Source organism: Phalacrocorax aristotelis, chromosome 2, assembly GCF_949628215.1.
Source record: "Phalacrocorax aristotelis chromosome 2, bGulAri2.1, whole genome shotgun sequence".
NCBI classification, from domain to species: Eukaryota; Metazoa; Chordata; class Aves; order Suliformes; family Phalacrocoracidae; genus Phalacrocorax; species Phalacrocorax aristotelis.
Window position 1 is genome coordinate 111895903 of NC_134277.1, and position 20760 is coordinate 111916662.

The 20760-nt window shown below is 41.6% G+C and overlaps 1 protein-coding gene across 4 annotated transcripts in view; it reads right to left on the reverse strand.

The window, feature by feature from the left end:
* The window catches only part of ANKRD12 (ankyrin repeat domain 12), a 66203-nt gene extending 50628 nt beyond the window's left edge, over positions 1-15575 (reverse strand). Inside the window, exons 1-2 of one of the 4 annotated variants that reach the window (XM_075084693.1) lie at positions 15366-15532; positions 14178-14321 (exon numbers count right to left, since the gene is read on the reverse strand). The gene's annotated coding sequence lies outside the window, so the exon portion shown is untranslated. Of the gene's footprint in view, positions 1-14177; positions 14322-15365 lie in introns of all 4 variants that reach the window. The other 3 variants (XM_075084692.1, XM_075084696.1, XM_075084694.1) reach the window with 3 other exon arrangements.
* Positions 15576-20760: the final 5185 nt, after the last annotated feature.

The following is a 20760-nucleotide window of genomic DNA, read 5'->3' on the forward strand; positions in this document are numbered from 1 at the left end:
TATTTCACAATCCCTGTGTGAAATACTTTTCAGAGACATAAATGCTTCAAATATTTGAGAAAAAAATATCTTGTTATAAAGGGTAGGGTTTTTTAACTTCCTAAGACATCACTATGGTCCAGAAACGTAAGCAAACTATTCAACCATGATCACATATTTTATTGTAATATACAATTCTGACCTGAAGACATGATTTTACTGACATTTTAACTTTATTTCCATTTGCCTGAAGTTCAGTGTCATTTCAACTCATGTTCCAAACACAGTCGTCAAACATTTGCATTCAAAGTGAAAACACAGAACATTAGCAGGTTCTTCCAGGGAAACCTAGATCTGTCTGTTTTCAGTTTCCTTCAGGGCTGTTTCTTAATGCAATTACTGGTTTATCAGGCAGTCTTGATGGCATATTTCGAATCACCAGAACCCTAAATTAGAAGTTAAACCCTTTACATTTAAATTATCCTTCTCTGTCACAACAAGCAGTGCCATCACTTTTCATCTGACAAACAGGAACAGCTGTGCTTTTTCTCAAACTGATCTATTTCATGCTTTTCAAGAAAACACAGAATCTGCTTCCTACTAAAGAAAATTCTCTGCATGTAACAAAACCAGATATTCTGATTTTATGTCTGGATATCTTTTCTGCACATTTAATATCAGTTATCAATGTCCTATTATTTGAAATACTGTTAAACTTTTCTCTCGATCATTTTTCACCTACGTAATTCTATTTTCTCCCTAAAGTTACAAAGGTAGGCTTTTTCACATGTCTACAGGCAGTGATATAAAAAGTTAGGATTATTTAATAAAAAAAACCACCCCAAAAACCAAGTACCAACAAGTTACTTTATTAATTTGTATAACTTTACATCTAGCACTAATGAATGGGCATGCCTTCACCTATGTAAAAAAACCCAGAGAATTCATGCAGTACTCCAACAGCACCACTGCCACTGTCATTCAATCCCTTTATAACAGTTTTTGCTTTCAGCCCAGACTACTGAGAAACTGAGGCCCATGTACTTGTCTTAAATACGTATGTACGATTCACCAATGACTTTCAAGCCTGCGGATGGATTTTCCTTAAATTTGACAGCAGAGGAAATTTTTCAAATATATTGAGCACTCACAAAGTTCATGGAGAAAGGGAGCTGATAGATAATAATAATAAATAACTAATAATAACAACAACAACCTGTCACTGTTTTCCCCAAGGGAGACTTTCAACATGAGCTTCATGGCATATTGCATGTAAGAAAATTCCAGATAAGACTGCCTGTATAAACCACCTTCCTTCTTTTCCCCTATGCTAGTCACAGGGGAAGTTTCAGTTGAGATCTTCATGTTGCCAGAGTCAATGAACCATAAGACAAATCTATAAGAAATTAAGCAACACTAGTTCTAGTGCTCACTACTAGCTTCTTTTCTGGTTTACAACACATGCTTACGTTCTTTATTCCTGCATCTCTTCCCCATAACACACACAGCAAAAAGTTACACAATGCTTAGGGAAGGTTTTCTTTGGTAGCCCTGTTGTACAGCTGATCTTGAAGGTTAGCTGATTGCTATTATAGCAAATCAATTGGGCACATGGTTGAAAGTTTGAGAATATTAGTAGTAAATGGGTTAATTTCCAAGATATTGCATTTACCCTTGAGCTGTAGAATGCATTTCCTTTAAAAAGTAGGGAATCTAACATAAGGCAATCTTCTCAACTATCTCTGTTCTTCTATATTTCCCATATATTATTGCATCTGCAGAGCGGGGAAAAAAAATGAAGAAAAATATCCCTCTCTTGCAGTAGGGATTTACTCCATACTGAGAAACAGCAAATTGACTGTACTAAATTTCTGCTATAAATATTTGACAGGAGTGCTTCAGAATGTTTTGCTAAAATTAAACTTATGAAAATGACAGCTAAGGCTACATCTACATTAGCAAGAAGCACAGAATTATCCAGAGGAGATCTTCAGAGTGGAACAGCTGGTAACAAAGATTCAGAATTTACACTAGTCACATTTAGCAGTTTTGCTCTGGACTAGTTCTAGTGCAGTCCCATGTACTAAACACACATTAAATGTTGGAACACATTCAGCACATTCCTGAACACATATCTCAGCTTAAACCAGGAGGAATCAAGCTCTGAAACCACTGCATAGAGCAAACTGAACTACAGTGAGGAGAGATAAGGATAGTCACTCTAAAGGTGTATTCCTGATTCAAACTAAGATACTGATGCAGATTTCCTCTTAGTGATCTCCTCCTTCCCACCCCCAAGACTTTCTCTCTTCCAAGTTTATTTAGAAATGACTGGTATGATGTAGATCTCAAAGCTATTAAGAGTCTATTATGGAAAGGAAAAAAAAGGTTGGTGGACGAGTATTAGAGAGATGTCTAAGAACAGCTGAACTGAGGAAAAGGCAGGCAAAATCCAACATTATATATTCTGTTCAGAGAAAGCCAGCTGGCCAACCCATATGTACATACTCGCTAATTAAGAAGTATGTAGGTAGCTCCCACTTAGCCATGCCAAATGTTATCTGTATTCTGGTAGGAGCAAAGGCAGCTGAGGTTAATAGACTGGGAGAAAGGGAATGGGTATAGTACAATGGACCAAAATCCACAAAAAATTGGGTTTTTTAAATACTGTCAGGAGCGTTGTTTAAGCAAAAAGATATCAGCAAAAAGATGTTCATTTAATTAAGTTTAACACTCTTTGAGTTCTTTTTTCTTCTTATCAGAAAAGTGCAAATTACTTCAGTATTTTATTTCACAATAAAAGCACCCTTCAGCAAACAACTTGAAGTGATTTCTTCCCAAGAGAGGTTAACAAACTTCAGCATTACTAATGATACATGAAACGCTGTGGTGAGAGATGTAGCAGCACTGTCAACTTTTGTTTTCTTACAGAACTCAGTACTTCTATACAGACCGATACTCAACCATAACCTACTGCTATAAAATGAAACAGCTCCCTTCAGACTGCAATGCATATATTATCAGATCAGCATCTACCTTTTGACCTCCAGCGTCCAGTAAGAAAAAAGGGCTCAAGACATCACAAAAGATTATTTAGGATATTTTGGTTAGAGGCTGGGGACATGCTAAGGCACAACACCAGGAATTTGGGACTGTGAGGAAAGAGACCATTCAGGTACAACACACAGTAGGAGGGTAGTAAAGTCCAGTGGTACAAAGATGGGCTTTTCTGGCTTTAGAATTTAAACGCCAAGTGTATGAAAAGAACATCTATGTTTTTACCCGATATTTCCCCCACAGAAGTATGCCTGCGAGGAGTAAAGTTTCAGATTAGCTAAATGAGAGAATGTGGCTGGGATGAGGAACCAGCAGAGAGAGAAACTTGAGGGGACAGGTAAGAAGGGAATGTGCCTGGGAGGAAAGCAGAGGAGACTCCATGATCAACACAAGGATTTTTTTCCCCAGAACATGGAACACAAGCCAAAATTCTTTAGCCTTGCCACTCCTGTGGCCCTGTAAAAAAAGCACAAGTGTCCCATATCCTTTTAGTATTAACGGAGAATGACAAGCTTACTGCTGTGGTCAGTTTTCCATTACCTCCTTGGACAGATGTACTTGTAAAACCGAAGTCTTAAACACTGCTGATGTCTCATGAGAATGTCAAAATAACGGTAAAGGATGGGAGATTGCCCAGGGCATGCACTTAAAAATCTCATCACAACATTATACAACGCACCATTCTGAAGTATTTTGAAATTTCAGAATGACTGTAGCCACAAAAGTATTAGTCTTTGTACCAAGGTCTTCACTCCAGAGGACTATATAAACACAGCGATTCTATAATCATTGCAGCAATGTATTTGATCTTTACAATGAAGACAGACAATGAAAGGGCTATCAAAGGCTTCATCTGAGCAAAAATAGTTCTAGGTTTCTTGTGCAGAACCCTACAAAAACAGTGTTACATGGCTCCCAAAAAAAGACTTCCTCCCAATCGTTTAGCAACCAAGGATGCTGCTAGAGTCCAACATGCATGTTACTGCTAAGTAGGATTACCGAACAACTTCACTCCCAGGGTGCTAAAGTCAAAGTTGAATAGGTATGCGATCTATACAGTAAAACATTTTTTCCAAAAGCTGATAATACACTAGACATATGCAGCTATAATGGACTAAACATACACTGCAGTACACCCCTACTGGCAAGCCTGCCTCCTGCTGCAGGCTGCAAGCATATTGTCCTTTACAAGCTTAAAGTAAAACACATTTTGCATAAGAAAAGATTAAATAAGAAGCTATTTGCATACATTATACTATTTCAGACTGAATTTTTATCATCACCACTTCCTGTATGTGGTATGTACTAGAATACCATCAAACACAATGAACAGAACAATTTACCAGGCACTTTTTGCCCTGCACTCCATGGTGTCTCATTGTACTTGCAATTCAGTTCTCCAACAGTAACCAGCAAACAAATTACTAAATACTACTGGCTTTAGGTAGCACATCAATATGTTGGAGAGAACAGTGCCCAAATGATACATGCAGTGGTTTTTACAGATGAAAGGTGACAAGAACATTTTTATTTGGAAAATATTCACAAGCTCTTTTTGCACGATTGCAACAGTTCATTCCATGCAGAGTCCAGTGTCAGAGTTATGATGAAAGAACTAAGCTCCAACACAGTCTCAAACTAACAGTGCCTAAGGCAACAGTCTTGTTGTGGTATTAAGTGCAAATGCAGTAGCCAGCATGGACATGAGTCACAAATTTGGCAGATTTTACAGCACTTGATGGTAAAATATGACAAAACACTTTTGGTCCAGAAGTGAGGAATTCTTTTTTATTACAATTTTCCTTTAAGATTTGCACAATGCTTGAGATAACTTTGTGGCTAGAACATGCAATGCTGAGATCAGTTCTACTCCTTTCTTAGCTATATCTATTGTGCAACCTCAGGAAGAGTAACTTACCTCTCCCCTGCCACCATTCTCCCTACCAGATTTTACATTATATACTAAAAATCAAGGAAAACAAAACAACAGGCTAACATAAACACACCTTTCAGAAATATATGCCATGAGATAACTTGGATATGTGTGTTTTGGAGACTCCTCAGTCTCCAAATAATAAATGGAATGGGCTACTAGACCCACTGTCCTATCACAGAGTATTTCTGCATTTTAATTTGAGATCCAAACATACAAGGATTGCACATATCTTTCTGTAATAAGAAAAATAAATATTTGAACCCCGTTTTATAAAGGTGACCTTCAACAGTGAAATATGAATGGGCAGTGACTACTCATAATCTCCAGAACAGCTTTTAATATAATCTGAAGTACCTACTCATCACATGCCAGACTATACTACACAAGGCCAGGATGAAGGCCCTAAAAAACAGCCGACGCAGGCAGCAAGAAAGATTTTCCAATACTTCAGCTGGAACTCACTACTACTTCCTACCAAAAATAAAGAACATCTCATAGTCTAGGAATTTCTACTAGGAAGAGCAAAAAATGAGAAGACATAAAACTCTTTCCTATGCAGAAAACAAACAAGACTCTTCGCACGGGTTTTGTTGCACTTGCCTATATCAGACCTTGGGCTCCTACCCAGAATACCTTCCAATCTGTATTTTAAGAGCCTGAGTTTACCTGTGCATGATTTCAAGTGTCAAGTTCCACAATTTCAGAATACTTTTCAATTTATTTGCCATGCTACTAGTAGCACCTAGACTTGTCGACCTCTTTCTAACAATCTATTAAAGAACATGACTGAATCTGGAGATTTCTGACCAAGTTTTAGTAAGGTGTTTTGTTTGTTTGTTTTTTAAACTAAACACATGCTTATCAAAGAACACAAGAACTTCATTGCTCATAGAACTAAAGAATAGTTGAGGTTAAGGGACATCTGGAGGTCATCTAAGTCCCTCAGTTATCTAGTCAGTCAGACATTTTCAGTTGTCTTGGTATCTTACGCAGACCAGGTTGCGTTTGTTACTTGAGCGGGGCAGGGGGGGAAGGTAAAATACAAACCTTCCTATTCTTCACTAACTGTTGGCATCTATAAATCATGCAGAAGAGTTTTACAATCAGCACACTGTACAACAAGAAAAAATTTTGGCCCAAATTTTAATTTACAAAATCTTATTCACCCATTGAAAATACCACACCCCAATATGCCTTTAAGATCTGTTGTATAGATTGACTTGAATTTTAAAGGTACTACTGGTTTACAAACTACCAGTAGATTATGCTTCAATAACAGCTGAATCAGAGCAAGAGATTGCTCCTCTGTCATGTCACAGCTCATCATTAGAAATACACCTGCATTTCTTTCTGTAATGTTTTCTTTCAACTACACTTACAATAAATGTTAACCAAGTAAGGACTGAAACTCCTACTGGAGTGGCATTGGACATCTCTCACCTTACACGCTTTTAACTAAAACTCGAAAATCTACCTGTCAGAATGAAACCAACACACTGGCACTGATTCGCTTCTGAAAGTAAAAACAAAACATGACAAAACAAATGAGATTTGTAGGTTATCTTACACCTCTGATTTTATTTATACCTCCTTGGACATGATCAAGCAATATATTCATCTGCCTAACTTCCATGTTAAGCTAGTTTAGCCCTTAACGCTCCTGCTGAAATGTTTAAGTAGCACTCAACACAAAAAGTGGACTTCAACTTTGTGATCATTCTTACTGCTAGCAAATTCCCATAGCAATTGATGAAACTTGCTTCTGTTGCTGTGTGAAAATTTTTGACAACCTGGTGAAGTTCTGAGGAACCACTGACCAGAAACACAAGTAGCAAGTGGCTTTACTTGCTTCCAGAGTCTATTTGCCACTCATACCACAATTCCTTATTATTTCAGCATGCTTTGCTTCCACCTTCTTAAAGAGAAGGAAATGTCTACAGCACTTTTTTTGATTTTAAAAAACATCCTAAATAAAAAGGAGGACCTATCCTGGACAACACCACAGAACTTACTATCCATAAATCAAAACTGGGAATACGAAGGGCTAGGTTTCCCCTTCTTTAACAGACAATTTATTTTCACAATATTGCATGAAGATGAGAAGTCATTATTTCCTTCATTTTACAGATGGCGACTTAAGTTCACAGAAATAATGAGGTCAAGAGTTTGACCAATTTGCCATACCATAATACATTACGGACTTTATTTTTCAGATTATTTCACATTAGATAGTACTTTTTACTTGGTGAGACCCTAGCTACTAGTGACTTCAGTTTCAACTTCTGCAAGCACTCCTCTTCCCTACCACTGCAGAAGAAAAAGGTAAAACAGTCTCAAAGCAGTTATCCACAAGTGAAGAAAACACTTGGCAAATGTTCATGAAAAGCCTGTATCTTACACAAATTCCAAAACAGACTGAAATTGGTAATTTTCAGGGTCAGTACTCAACTTTCTTCAACATGGAACCCTCTCTTCTCTTCCTGCAACCTCCTCCTAAGTTAGAGAATGTATTTCAACTTCCGCAACAGGACTCCTTGGAGCAGTATTCTGGACTGTACAACTGGAATTTATCCCCAGAGATCCACCTTGTTCATTATTTAAAGTGGAGTCCCAACCAAAAACCATCAACTTGTGACCCCATTCTTCTATCTGCAGAAGGACAAATGAACAGTGCTACTCTAATACATGGCAGACAGCATTTCTGACACAGCAGAACATAAAGGTTAGTGACATTGTAGTATACAGCAAGAAGGTGCACAAATATAGACGAGAACTTGCTTCACTTCTTTTGCAACACACTCCCATTTCCTTCCTTTACTTTCTCTAAAGTTTCCAGTCTAAAATAGATTCTGAGATCCTCCCACTACAAATGTCACTCTGCACATCATGATTATGAAAAAATAAAAGCAGCTTGTTGATATCAACCTTCTAAACTCATATGGAATTAATTACTGTTTATGCTTGCCAAGGCACTGAAAAACCATAAAAACTAACATTTTGTCAAAATATCCTTGCAGGTGCTATGCCAAACAATCTAGTCTTGATTGGCAGCATATAAGAGCTAAAAATTATTAACAGAACATGACAGAGGAAAACAAAAGGATCCCAGCTATCTATAAATGACCTACAACATTCTTCCACATAGATAACTGAACATGGAGGAATTAATGAAAATGAGTGTGCTAGGCTCTACTTCTAGTTCAACACCTCACAGTAATCCAAAAAGGTGTCATTTTCAAAGGACAGGACACTCTCAAAGATTTAGTTAGATTCATGGACCCAAAACCTGAGTAAACCCATCTGCATCAAGCAAGAAGATACCAAGAGACTGCCTCCAGAGACCCTGTAAGATGCTGAGAAAAGGTATGAAACAAAAGATGTAAGGAGGAGATTAATTCCTTCCCACTTGACTCTTGAATGTCTCCTAGGACACTGAATTCCTTCCTGACTTTAAAAAAAAAAGCCTATGGAAATTAGTTTTTGCCCAGAGCACACATATCATGCCCCTACTTTCAGATTAACTCTTTTTTTTTCATGGAAGATACCAGCATTATTGTTTTTACATATGTCTGGCTGTTCTGCAAGGAAGCACTGGAAAGAAACAAACAGAATTATGAGAGTACAAATACAACTGGTTGAATAAATAATTGGCTTTCTTCTTGAAAGGAGTTCTGCAAGATCATAAATATCCCAAGTTTCTTTTCAGATGTTATCAATATTTAAATGACAATTTCTGAAGAAATGCTCTTATTAATACTTATGTTTTAGCTACTTTTCATATTTCTCCTTCGGCAGTAGAAAATAAGGTTGTTTCACTTTCAGTTTCTCACTCACAAGCTGAGTTGCAGGCACTGGAAGATACTTCCTTCAATTAAATTCCAGTACAAACAACGTAGAAAAGATGTTCACATATTTGTCTTGTCTTTCTTAAAATAAATATCAGAAACTGCATTTTCAATAAGTGAGGTGAAGTGCAAAGAAGTCTCATTTATGTCACCAGTTAGTCATTTAAAGAAACCCTCAAAAACAAACAAAAAACTTCATTAAGAATCTGCACAGCAGAACTTAGTAGACTGCACTACAGCTTTACAAGACTACCACACACAGGCAGTACAAGAAGAATGCATCCTTTGACTACTAAAAATGAAATTAGTCAGGAAAAACACATTACCTACAACAGTTGAAAACCATTTCTATTCCACATTCGAAAGAAAAAAAAGTTTGACAGCTTTACAATTTATCAAGCCTTCAGTAACACACTCAGCACAGAATCCAAACAGACTAACTAAAACTAGAACTTTGTAACATTTTACTCACACCACCGGGGTGAATTCCAGGTTCAACTGGTTATGCCTATAAGCAATCTGCTCCAGCTGACCCTGCTCTGAGCGGGGGGGTGGACTAGATGACCTCCACAGGTGCCTTCTCATCTCAACTAGTCCATGATTCTGTTCCATGAATTAAAATTGCAGATGTTCTTTACCTCAGTGGCAGCATGTCTACTGGCAGTTCTCTCCTCCTGCTGATACATTTGGCATATGAAAAGGTTTAAGTCTTCTATATTCTCCAGCAACTTATGCTATGTAGTCAGAACAGCATTTATTCCAATGAAGGCTTACGCAGGTGGCTAGAAGAACCTGTGTAGCTTGAGAGTACTGATGTTGTACTCAAATTATATCATTAAGACAGCTGCGTAAACTACAAACATCATATTTGTACTGAGGGGCACAGCTGTTGAAATGAACATTTACATGGAAAAACAACTTCCCCTCTTTATTTTGAGAATCATACATCCATAAGGCTCCAGAGTGCCCTTTATTCTGGATAGCCTCTCAAAATGAAGGAGATTGTTTTATTTTGCAGAATAGATTTCCCCTTTATAGGATCAAGAAAAAGTCACACTTGCCCAAGCACTCTGGCTCTCAGGAGTCAAAGCCACTTATTGCAAAATCCATTAGCCCTCCCTTTTAATTTACAGGTCTAAAAAACTTGTATGTTCACAGGTGCTTCCTCTTGAGTCTTTTTTAGGATGACCTAAAGGTTCAAAGGAAGCACCTGCACAGATGTTTAACATAACATGATACTCCCATTAAGCTAAATGGAGAAGTGGAGTTGTAAGCTTCAGTTTTGATCTACTGGTTATTCCTTAAAGATGTAACTAAGTAGATCTTTGCCAACTAAGAAAGACTATTCCATTAGCACAGTGCCTATCAAAGAGAAACTTAAAAGCTTTTCTGTCAGTACTTTGCCAAACTTAAGCAAGCCCATTGCCAATTAAGTTCTTTCTACAGGAACCTACAACCCCTCTGGAAACCTTCTTAAGATCTCCAGGACAAGAGATTTCAGATCTACTCTGTATATTATTACTAGAAACTCTGTAATTTCTATTTAAATCTTCACAAGCTAATGATAATTTGCCAACCTAAAACCAAGAAAACCCACAGCTTACCTACAGCACTGACAGAAGGAACATAACCTAAAAACATGCAAGGGCCCTTCACAGGCTAAAAGCAGATGAACTGCCAACACCTACACACAGTCCTCCAACTTCAGCAGGATTCACCAAGGGTAAAGCAGTGTGCTTGAGTGCCACTGCTCACAAGTAAGTCCTGAAACAGTAAATGCAGGGGGTAAAAAAAAAAAAAAAAAAAAAAAAAAAATCAAGCTTCTGACTCTGACTAGAGTCCTACTTACAGGTCCCCAACTGGATAAATGAGGTTTTTGTCCCGGCTAAATTGTGAAGTCATGCAAAATATTCAATGATCTTTATTGCCACCTCTTGGCCATCACTACATATCACAAAAGTAACAGAATAAAATCATATACCAGTTTCTTTACGAAAATAATTTTTCTTTGGGGGAAAAGAGATAGTGAGGTAACAGATGGAGTGGAAACAGAGAACAGAGAATAACTAGAATTCTGTTTGCATACATGTATAACTATTTAGAGCTGTAAAACTACTGTGAGTACTGCAGTTAACCTTCATTAATGTTTTACTATGTCGTCTGGAGAATCAAAGGGATTGGAAAGCAAAGAACTAGTTATTTTCAAGACCAAAGGGAATTTTTTTATTTATTTAAAAAGGTAATACAGTTGTCAAGACACCTGTCCCTTTTTGAAGTCAGAAGACAAACAGATTAGCATTGCTCACTCTAGAAAGAGAATATCAACTAAATGAATATCATGAACATCCATTTCCCTTTATCAGTAAACTAGTAGTAAGAACTCAGATCAGTAGGTTGCTGAACAGCATAGAGCACCACAGAAAGCTGATTTCTCTCAGTTAGCACTCTTTGTTGCACACAACCTTGAAGTGAGCATAAAGAGGAAGATATTTCCACAAACCCATCTGTCTATCAGAGCTTGAAGGGTTTGAAAAGCCAGACACCTATTAAGTAGGACTAACATAAAAGGCTTTGAAAGAGAAGGGTAACTATAGAAAATGTCTTCATGTAAGTAAGCTCATTTTTGCTGCCATGCAGCGATGGAACTTTCTAATATTTCTACCACAACAACACTCCTGGAAGTGCAAAGTGTTATTTGGTTTCTGTTGCATTTAATACATTCTGAAGCTCAGAGAGGGGGGAAAAAAGCACTTTATACCTCTGATGTTTTCCAGCTTCATGAATGCAAGACATAGAACAAGAAGAAAGATGTTCCAGTACCCTTCATCTCCACCAGGCTACTGGCAAGTAAAAAGCACATGACAGGGCAGGGAAGAAAATATCTCAAGTCTTTCTCGTCAGCTTGCCTCTAATATATATCATAGTTGCATCTCTAACATTGCTAATGGCTTTTCTTAGCATAAACCAGTGTGAAACCAATCCTCTTGTGACACAATCACTACCTAGAGCACTAAGTAGCAGCCACAAAACTGAGGAGAGTTTATTCATTTGTTGCTTGCTAAAGATAAAAGCAGATATAAGGATGCTTCATCACACCCAGGGAGATAATCCAAAATAAGCCAAGGCAAAGTCATACTCTCAAGGGCTTCAAGTCTCTCCTTAAATGAATATTTAGGTTTTATGCAAGGCGGCAATAAAGGTCCTCAAGCGCATAGGCAAGATACAAAGTATAGCTCCATAAGCTTATGGAGGAACTTTCTAAGACATCTCTAGGTTCTGGAATAATAATGAACTGGTAAGAAAAAAACCCTTAAACTTGTTAGTAGGGCTCTGACTTCTGTTATTCTGTTAATAAAACTATTCAGTGTCATAACATGAAAAGCAAGATAAAGTTTGTGCTAATATTTATTTCATACCATCTGTCGCTAGAGTTTAAGTAGAGTCTAATGATGTAGTTAAAAAAAATATAGTCTGATCTGGAGACTAAATGACCAATCAACATTTATGCTTCTCCATCTGCAACAGAACATGGAAGAGAAGAAACACCAGCCCACCTCTTCATAAGATCAAATTTGTCAAAAGTAAGTTGTCTGAGCGTACATATCAACAGTGCAGTGTCAGGTTAATCATTACATGTTTTGTGATCAATAGTTTTTTCCAGTTTTAAAGAGGACCAACTGCAATAATCTTCCAGACAATTTCACCAGCCTAAGATCATCTGAACCCAGCAAATTAGTTCAACAAATAGAATTTGTTTTCATATATCTGTATGCCCAATATTGAGGAAGAAATTCTAGCTCAGCTGTTTCTAGGTGCCAATATTTCCACTGAAATGACATCTAGGACTTTTCCATCTAGTTAAGTTAAATCTGGAATAGTTTATGGGTTTTGTAGCAATTTAAATGGACACCTAATGGTGCAAAGAAGCTGCTGCGTGAGACTATGATTGATGACAGCTAATTTAATAAACACAGGTATTTGATTTTGAGTTTGTGCTTTTAATCCTAAGGTAAGTGGTAGCATAGTACCCCCTGCAACTAATGCCAAACAAACACTGAAGCTTCATACAAGCACTCATTCAGGCTGCTTATTAAAAGACCTTTTCCTCAAAGAAGTTACCTATTGTGCAACCCTGCTGGAAGAAACCGTAAATGAACTTAAGTTTGTTCCACAGAGCTTACTTTCTTACACAACATCTGCACTAAACTTTGCTGCCTGTAGTATTCATAGTTCACAAATAATTTTGAAAAATCCTCTGAGTGTGAGAAGAACACATAAAAAGATGGCAAAGGCAAGGCAGAAATCCTTATGTCCAAAAGACTGAGCTGTCATCTTTGAGAAAGAACTAAAGGCTCTCTGATCAACTGCCTGTACTCAGTGATTACTAGAGAAAAGCCAGGAGATCAGAAAATGGACTCACGTACCATAGACCAAAAAAAATGACATCACCACAAGAATGCCACCACAGTTCTCTGGGTGCCAAGAAAAACACTGGCACACCTTGACGTTTTTAGCTTATAAGACACATACAGGAAAGTAGAAGTATTAAGGGGAGGGTGGGGGGGAAGATACAGATAAATCAATGGGTTTATCACTACCTTCCCGATGAAGTATTCTGCTATATCTCAAATCCTGCAATTTTATTTGAACAGACAGCTTCTCAAGCTTGCATAGAAACCTACTGAATTCACACAGGGTGAGATTAAGGTCCCCAGCTCATCAAGTCACAAGGTTTGCTGAAGGGTCTGAGTTTCCATCTAAAGAATGAACAAAAGCAAATGACACCCAACATCTGCACAAGCCTCAAATAATAACAACAGGACGGATGCCCTCATCTCTCACATCATTCTGAAGACTTATTATTCTGGGGGCTCTTACCCACCGAACTACAGCAGAAGATTACAATGGAAGAAGGACAGAAAGCACAGGATGCTTAGCTCTTTGCAGCTGCACAGCACCTGTGGGTAGCTCACCATGTCCCTAGAGTAACCTAGATATGTGACTTAGAGTGACTAGGATGTGAAGACGACCGAGCTGCCACCAACTTGCTTAATGAAAAACACCCAAACCCTTGCTGCTTCAAAACTAGAGAACAGAAGTGACCCCCGCCTCCAAATCATGACATGTCAATAACACTGAATTATTTTAATAAAGGTTAATGATTTCCTATAGACATGATGATCTCACCCTTCCCTAGTGATCCAAGATTGAACATTTCTTTCCTGGAACATAAGTGCAGTTGGACTGTTCCACATCAGTCTGATAGCTTTTTGTTCCTACAAGCATCACAACTTAGACTCTCAGAATCATTAAGTTCGGAAAAGACCTCTAAGATCATCAAGTTCAACTGTCCAACTTACTTGTCTTCATTAAAGCGCTGTTTTATCCCATAAACTATCTTGTAATTTGGAGGTATAAAATTCAGATTTTCCTCCACATCACATGGCTGGCAGAAGAAAGGCATGGAACATGGTGACAGCATCCAGGCAATTTCCACAAGACCTCTAGTTGATAATACTGATATTAAACTGATTTTATTTGGGAGTTTAAATTAAAAAAAAAAATCATTTAATGTCTTATCAGCTACCCAGTCTTAAAAAAAAAAAAGGCCGATTATTAGCAACGGTACGGAGAGAGCCAGGCTAGAACTAGCAGGAAGAACTGTGCGGCTGAGCCTGGCATTCCCTCATTTCTCGTCCTTCCTTTGTTGCCTGGTGTCACCTGCGCCGCGCGGGCTCCTGCGCTCCACCTCGGCGGCGGCTGCCTTCTACTGGCAGCCCAGCCGGCTGAGCCTATTATTCTGCGAAACCAGCGGGCTGCCTTTAGCGCTTAACGGAAGACGCCAGAACCGCCTCACCCGCCCGCCCGCCCCGGGTCTCCGTTTGAGGAGAAGGAGGGCAGGTTGCCCCGGCAGGGCAGCACGGCCGAAACCGGCAGAGCAACTCCCGCGGCTGCAGGGAGCTGCCGAAATTCCCGAAACGGAGGCGGGGCGGGTGTGTGTGTGTGTGTGTGTGTGTGTGTGTGTGCGCGTGTGCCCACACCGCCATCCCGCGCTCAGCACCCGCGCCCCGGCCGCCCCCGCCACCTCCCCACGGCCCCGACCCTGCTCCCGCAGGAGCCGCCGCCCCGGCCCCCTGCGCCCGCCGCCCCCCGGCGGGCCGGACAGCGGGGCAGGGGCTGGGCTGGGCTCGGCGGGCGGGAGGCGCGGCCGCCAGACGGTGACAGCGGCGGCCATGGCTCCCGCCGCGGCGCTGACAGGCTGACAGCGGAGAGCCGCTGCCCGCCGCCGCCGCGCAGGGCAGCGCGGGGGTCGGTCCGCCGGGCCGGCTCGGGCAGGGGAGGCGCGGAGCCCGCTGCCGGGCAGGGGCAGGGCAGCGGTTACACCCCCCGAGGCGGGCACCGGGTGCGGGCTCCCCGGGCGCGTCGCTGCCCGCGCGTCCGCCCGCCCTCCGGAGGCACGGGGACTGCACCCCGCAGGCGGCGAGTGGGAGCGGGGGTGCCCGCCGCGCACCGGGAAGGGGCAGGGAGGTGCGCTCCGGTTCCCTTACCTTCTCCCGGGAGCCGGCGGCGGGACGCGTCCGCCTCCTCTCTCCACGGCGGCGGGGGTCCGGCAGGGAGCGGGTACCGCCCGCCGCCGGCGGTGCCCAGGGGCTCAGGCCCGGCTGCGGCCGCTCCGGCTGTCGGGTTTGAAAACACCCCTCCCCGCCCGCTCTCACCCCCCCTCCCCTCAGCCTGCGCCGCCGCTCCCCGCCCCCCCCTCCCTTCCCCGACGTTGCCGCTGGAGTCGGGCTCGGCGGAGCTGCCATTGGCTGCACCCCACCCACGTGGCCCTCGCACGGGGCACGGGCGGGCGCTGCTGCTAACGTTACGCTGCTCGGGCGGCGGTTCGGGAGGGAAAGGTGGGGAGTAACGTCATTGCAGCGCACACGGTCGCCATCCCGGGGCACAGGGGCATCCCGCTGGGGTCCCGGCGGCTGTGCAGGCGGAGCGCCTTCCCCCCTGCCCGCGCGCGCGCAGGCGGCGGGGAATAACGGGATCGCACAAGTGACGGAGGGCGTGAGGGGAGAGGGTGGCGACGAGAGGGCGCGGGTAGTGCGCACGCGCTGGGGCCACCGCGCTCCTCTTGGCCCACGGCCGTTAGAACCTTCTGGAAACGGCGGCAGCCGGCTCTGCGGGGCAGGGACGGGACTAGGGAACGGGAGCTTTCCGGTCCTCTACGGGACGGGGGCCCGCGTAGAGTTACCAGCGCTACCTCCCACCCCGCCGCACCCACAGCGGCCGCTCCCTCCCTGGGGAGGGGTTTTCCGGCAGCGATGGCGCAGTGAGTTTTAACGGCCGGCGCCGTGCGCGTGCGCGGCGCGGGCGGTAACGGTCGAGGAGGGGCTGCCGTCCGCGGCGGGTAGCGGTCCCCTTACGGCCTGGCGTGCGCGCTGGCCGGGAGGGGAGCGGAGCCTGCATGCTGGCAGGTTGCAGGCAGAGGGCCGGTAGCTTACGGGAGAAGCCCCTGGAGGCAGGTGCGTGTGGCGTGGTGCCGGAGGGCCCAGGCGGGCCGGTGGCATTCGGGGTACCTGCGTAGAGTGGCCGTGGATGAGGAGAAGGAGCCTGCCGCGCCTGATGGCCCGGTCAGTGATTCCTCCCGTGCCTGGCTTTGTCCGCGGGCAGAGCCCCCGTCCGCACCGCCCGCCGCTCCCCGTCCTGGCAGGTGTTGGCAGAGACCCGCAGGAGCTTCTGAGGTGGGGCGTGCGGCCCCTCGCCACGCAGGCGGGCACTGCCTGAAAAGCTTCCAGTTTTCAAACCAAAAAAGACCCTTTTTCTTTTTGGTGTCTTGCTCGTGCCCATAAGCCAGATGTCATATAAATGCATCAAAAGGGGTTCTAGAAGTAGACTGACGTAAGCCCTTGCTGCAACTGTAAAAACAGGTCATTCATCTGCACTTGTGAAAGGTTTTGCGTCTGCTTGGTAAAATAGTATTATGTGGTAAGACTTAAAGAATCTGTGTGGTTCTGTACTCATGGGTTCTTGAATAAGGCTCTCCAGACTGCTTCTGGAACATACTAAAGATAGGTGAGCTCTCCAGTGTCATATTTTGGGAAGGCAGCTAAACAAAGCCCTTCCATTTGATGTAGTCTTAATTGCTGTGCTGCTGTTGGCATACCTCGAGTGCTGTCAGTTTGACAAGGAGCACCTGTGCCCATGTAACAAAGGGAGTTGTGTTCACTTTGTGTTCTTTCATGCCAGGTTGATTACAGAGGCCATCACTTGAGGGGGCAAGCAGATAGAAGAGTAGGCAGGCTACTGACTGCTAGTGTAAGTGGAGTTAAAAACTAATTCCTAAGGCAGACTATGTTTTCTTCCAAGTACTATATAGGGATGATACTGATGATTCACCTTCTAAAAATGACAGGCTTCAGGTGTAGCATGGTGGTGTAACACAGCATTCTGATCCTCATGCAGCAGCAGCATGCGGTTCCAGCATTTCAGTGTGTGTTGGTAGGTGTTCACAACTAGCAGCTGAGGCAACAGGGAAGGAGTCTCATGAGCAACACCTGCAGCAGATGTTAAGATTTTAGTATCTATCAGTATCTTAAAAATGTGGTTCCTTAAGCCTTTTATAAGAACTGCTGTTTGGACTAACAGAAAGCATCAATCAGTTAATTGCTAATTGCTGTCCCTACATTAGTTTCTTCCCTGTGTTTCCAGAAGCCCTTTCCTTTTACATAGCACAGCTGCAAAATGCCTTTGTAGCCATGCTGTGTTGGCATGCGTAATGCAAGATGTTTCACAAGGGAAGTGCTATCAGCTGTGTGAGCTACTGCTCTTCAGACAAATGTGCACGGCATCTGGTTGAACTGTCATTGCAGAATTCCTTCTAGTGATTAAGTGACTAACAGACTGCAGTACAAAAACCTAAAAATAACAACTTCATCCTAAGAACATGCGAAGTGACACGCTGGTGAAAGTACACGCACCAGCCTCGGGCAGGTAACCGCCAGTCAGCCCTTGAGCCTAGCTGATGCACTGCACAGATGGAACTGAATTTTGTTGCTTCTTTCCCTGTTGTGACAGACACAGTTCCAGATAACAGATAATAGATAATTTTCTAGCAGTATGTGGAGGTCACAGGAATCCTTTCCATTATCCAACATCGAATGCATCATTGGGTATCTAGTGGAGTTTCCAATTCCTCCAAACCTCCTTCTGTCCTTTACCAAAGGAAAGAACCATCACGACCCACTCTCAGTCCAATGGATTCTTTGTGTGTCTTCCACTTCCATTTTCTAAATCTCATTTCCTTTCCCAAGACCACACCTATTTTTCTTAAAATTTTCTCTAGGTAGTATTTTTTTTTCCTTCTCAGTTAAAGGGCTTTCTTTTACTTTTTTTCCTTCCACTTTTACATTCGGAGAATAAATACAGCATGTGAATTCTTTCATTTTTTCCTCACACAAGTAGGGGGGCAAACAAGACCACCAAAACCACAGAACTGGTTCTGTAACTGCTGTGTTACCAGTTCCAGGACTGTATTGGCTGTTGCTGTAGTTAGCTCATTTTTCATTTAACTCATCACCCAGTGCTCTCACAGCTCAAGATATTAACTGGTAGATCAAAATTCTGCAGAATTAAGTGTTTAATTATTTGACAAATAAGCATCAGCTGCCCAGAATTACTATTAGTAATTCTCTGCTACTGAGTATTGAAAATAATGGAAACTATGACCTGTTACCTAAAATATTTAATTCTACTAATAAAAGCAAGCACAGGGTACTATCTGCAGTTAATCAATAACAGAAGATAGAATTTGGATGTATTAATTCCTTACACTATTCTAGAACTCCTCCATAATGATCACCTAGTTAATCCTCATCACTGTCCTGCAGAAGTTACAACTGTGAGAATAATTTTATGTAAACAACTACATGTAACAACTATTGCAGAATCTGTATCTCTAGTTGAGGTGTTTGAAATACTCAAATGTCAACAAAACAGAAATAATGCAAGATATCCATTTTCCCTTTACTAATTTATCTTACTACAGTGATGGCCAAACTATTTTGCTGTAGAAATCAGCACCATAAAGCCTCATGTAACTGATGAATGAAGTGGGTGAATTGAGAGAAGAGTAACAGTTATTTGCCCTTTTCAAATAATAGCTGCCCTACAATATTCAGTTTCATTTTGAGCAGAGGTGTACCAGATCTGTAACACACAATAAGGATAATGTAAATTACCCTTTTCTGGTTAACTGATTGGCAGCCGGTTACACGTTCCATCAAAATGACTGACATACTTGTCTGTGGAACATCCAGACTAACATGATCTCCAACAAATGAGAAACTGTTAAGGTTCACATTCTGCTCACAAGACAGACATCGAGATTTGATGAATGGGGAGAAAAGTGGGACAAGGCAACAAATTCTGTCCAGCTTTACCAAGGGGAGGAGTCTGGCATTCTAGAGCTTTGGTTGTATAGGCTTGAAAGTTTCAAATTTGGCAGGTCTGTAACTGTGTTTCCCTTCAAGACAATGATGCACTCACCTCAGTTTCATGGTTACATATAAAAACATGAATAATTGTACCAGACTTTAGCTCCATAATGCATGCCAATTCCTCATTCATGTTCAATGTTACTTTAAAAATAGTTGCCTGTTTTCATACTAGGCGAGAATAAGGTAATCCTATACAAAGTCGAATGCACTTTTCTGTTACAGTCAAGCAAACAGCTTAGTTGCATAAGTCTGTCTTTGTATCAAGATGTAATATGCTATCACACTTTATGTCCATAGAGAAGTGCACATAGTGCCAGGTGCCTGGCTTGCTACAAGGCATGTGGCGATTACAGACACTGGAGTGACCTTTCAAAAGGGCAATCAGCAGCTTTAAATTAGATTATCTTTCAATCCATGTACTCTATTTTCTTATATGCAGTGTTCTATACCACCTGTATACAAGATTTTTTTCGTGCTTATTGGGTGACTCTTTTCACTCAGTCACTCATTTATTTACCAAATTTACTTTTCCATTAGTATGCAATACAATGATTCTGATTTATAAATTTAGCTTCATAATGTAGAAGGAGAGCATGTTTTACATGCAAGTTATACACATACCTATTTTGCTTTCAGAACTACGAACAGCAACACTGCTTGTTAAACAATACATTGAGGAACTTCACAGGCCCTACTGAAGTAAAGGTGGGCACAAACAGACTGTGTGAGATAACCATGATGCAGGGAAACCTGCAGATACAAAATTTGACTCAGAAGAGGGAGAATGGTTTAGGGAAGCACTGTTAATCAGAATATAAAACCAAACTAAATATAGAATAAAATAGAAATAACACAATTAAGCTCCATCACATTAATTTCAATAAGAATGTAAGTTCCACAGCAGATTTTAGATGAGGCAGACAATATGGTCTCAGGTGACTGACACGTTCACATTTCCTAATTTACATCAAAATATGTATATGCATGTGTGTATATATATAAAGCATTTGCCAGATTTTACAAGCATATGTAGTGTCAATATGCAATCAATTAAAAATATCTTCAACTTTTTTAATACCAGGAGAAATACCTCAATTTCACACACATTTGTTCTTAGTAGTTGATACACAGCCACAAGGTCAAAGAAGGATCTGTGAATCAAATAACTCATTTCATATATTATACTTAGCCATGCATTAAACTGTTCTGATATATTCTGTCTTCCCCCAACTGCATACCTTGGCTGTATTGAATAAATTTGTACAGGAAGTGGTTTCTTGTTGCTGTTCATTCTTTCAGTAGAGTATGACTGGTATTTGGGGTTTTTTTTGTAACATGATAAAAAGAGTTTTCACATGTTTCCTGGTTGCCTAACAGTAGTAAGAAGAATTAGACTCAGGAAGAACCACTTATTGAACCTATGAAATTTTTTCTTTTTTCCGGTTTTTTTTTAAAC